General features: G+C 48.5%; 1 protein-coding gene across 2 annotated transcripts in view; it reads left to right on the top strand.

Annotated features, from left to right (window-relative positions):
- The first annotated feature begins 342 nt into the window (after positions 1-342).
- Positions 343-2,355, top strand: part of kcnj6 (potassium inwardly rectifying channel subfamily J member 6) — a 48,016-nt gene continuing 46,003 nt past the window's right edge. The window contains exon 1 of one of the 2 annotated variants that reach the window (XM_056239010.1): positions 343-514. The gene's annotated coding sequence lies outside the window, so the exon portion shown is untranslated. Of the gene's footprint in view, positions 515-801; positions 907-2,355 lie in introns of those variants that run through there. The other variant, XM_056239011.1, reaches the window with a different exon arrangement.

The following is a 2,355-nucleotide window of genomic DNA, read 5'->3' as shown; positions in this document are numbered from 1 at the left end:
GCATTCGGAGTTTGCGTCACGACGAGCAAACGACGAGTTTTTTTGTTGTTGTTTTTTTTGCATTCTGCGCTTATAGTTGCTCTCGATGTGATTATAAACGCGTTTAAAGGATCCCGCGGTTTAATGAAGCTCAATAAACAGCAGAGAGATTCGAACTCGTGAGATGAATCTTCCGCCCCCTCCTCTCTCTCTCTCTCTCTCTCCCCCTCCTCTCTCTCTCTCTCTCTCTCCCCCTCCTCTCTCTCTCTCTCTCTCTCTCTCTCTCTCTCTCTCCCTCCCTCCTCTCTCTCTCTCTCTCCCCCTCCTCTCTCTCTCTCTCTCTCTCTCTCTCTCTCTCTCTCTCTCTCCCCCTCCTCTCTCTCAGTCCGTCTCTGGCTCATTAGAGATCATGTCAGGATGGGAGGATGAAGATGATGATGGCTCTCCGGGTTTCTCTCAGCGTCGCTTCTTCATCATCATCATCATCACTGAAGACTGAAAGAGGATGAAGAGGAATGAATGAACGCGCTGTCTGGTATGTGTCGTATTTACTCTTTCATCGCTGTAATCGCAGTTTCTCCGTGTGTGTGTGTGTGTGTGTGTGTGTGTGTGTGTGTGTGTGTGTGTGTGTGTGTGTGTGAGAACTGAACGAGGGTTGCGTAAGCGCTGAACGACGCCTGCGAGAGCGTTTAGTAATCTAAGAATCTTCTTCTTCATCATCGTCTTCCTCGCGGAGGAGCAACAGTGGCTCGCGCACGACACACGCGCTTCTGTGGATCTGTGGGAAACGCGCTCATCTCCTGCTCGTCTTTGTTCTTCATCATCTGGTTCGGTTTGAGTGGGTTCTGGTGCCTCTCACATCACCGTCTCCATGGAGACCCGCTCGTTCAGAAGCGCGCGCGTGAAACCTAAAAATCCCGGCGCGAGGTGCGATCTCTCTCTCTCTCTCTCTCTCTCTCTCTCTCTCTCTCTCTCTAAATAACGTGTGTTTGGGCTTCAGTTGTGTATCAGATGGTGTATTTCCAGACACCAGCTTCATAAGGCTCTGCGTGTTCTGGTTGTGTTGCATAACAGTCATGCAACTTTTCACATGAAACTTTAGCGCGCGCTGCTTTATTGCTCGTGCTCGTGCTGCTGGTCTTCAGGTTCAGCACCGCGGAGAGCTCAGACTGAAGAAGGCCTCGTGCCAACCCCGGCCAGCAGCAGTGACGGACCGGGGACGCGTTTATTCCATTACACCGCGCTACTTTTACAGTGTTTTTACAGTGTTTGTCCGTGTTTTCCAGTGTTTTTCCGTGTTTTTCCGTCTTTTCCAGTGTTTTTACAGTGTTTGTCCATGTTTTTCCGTGGTTTCCAGTGTTTTTACAGTGTTTGTCCGTGTTTTCCAGTGTTTTTCCGTGTTTTCCAGTGTTTTTCAATGTAAACGCGCTTGACGGACGTCTTCGGTCACGCGCGTGACGCGCCGTTCTAAAAACGCGATGCTCTTAAAATAAGTTCAACTTTTAAACATCGAGTCTCTAGATTTTGAACCAGCCCTAAAGAATGAGTGTTTTCTCAGGAAGTGACGTTTCTCGTCTCAGATTCTGGCAGAAAGCTCGTTTAATGACATAAGCTCTAATGAAATGATGCAGTTCTTCTCCTGGTTGTTGTGACCACAGACCGTACATTATCTTCACAAATCAAATTATTCCATGCAGTCCATGAACATGCCATGGGATTTGATTGTGACGCCTACGCAAGCCTGTCTCTTGACCTGCAGTGTGTGCTCAGCTCTTCAAACCTCAGTGTTAGCGCACGGTTTAACGCCAGCGATCGGGTTCTAGAAGCTCGGAGAGCGATCCAGAACGCCAGCACTTCTCCTGGCACATCGAGCATCTGCCACTGTGAGCGGCTGAGGGATTGAGATGTGTGTTGCCATGGCGATGGCGATGGCTGCCTGGCTCATGTTTCCCAGTGAAAGAGGAAAATTTCCCCTCCGTCAAACACGGGAAACCTGGTTAAACTGTTCCGGTTCTGTGCAGAACAGACGTCCAGAACACGCTGAGCGTTAGAGGATCTGTTCCCTGTGTTCCTGCTCATTACAGCTGTGTGTAGAACGAGCGAGCCACATTAAGCGGATATCGTGTTTGTACGACGGGATGAGCAGCGAAGATCACACAGAATGCCACATTTTCTCCTCCGATCTGGAACTGTTTCATATTTGTTGGGTCTGATTGTGAGGTGTGTGTGACGTCAGGTCAATCTGACTCGACCTGCTCGTGATCATGATAATGCTGATCGATCTAAAGTCTGATATCAGAACTACAGTCAAATTATGATATCGCACTACATGTTATTATGAAATTTGATGATGATGATCAGGATAGTGTTTTACAC

Source organism: Rhinichthys klamathensis, unplaced genomic scaffold (genome assembly GCF_029890125.1).
Source record: "Rhinichthys klamathensis goyatoka isolate OS25496 unplaced genomic scaffold, OSU_Roscu_1.1 h1tg000550l_1, whole genome shotgun sequence".
Taxonomy (NCBI): Eukaryota; Metazoa; Chordata; class Actinopteri; order Cypriniformes; family Leuciscidae; genus Rhinichthys; species Rhinichthys klamathensis.
This window is presented reverse-complemented; position numbering and strand designations above follow the sequence as displayed.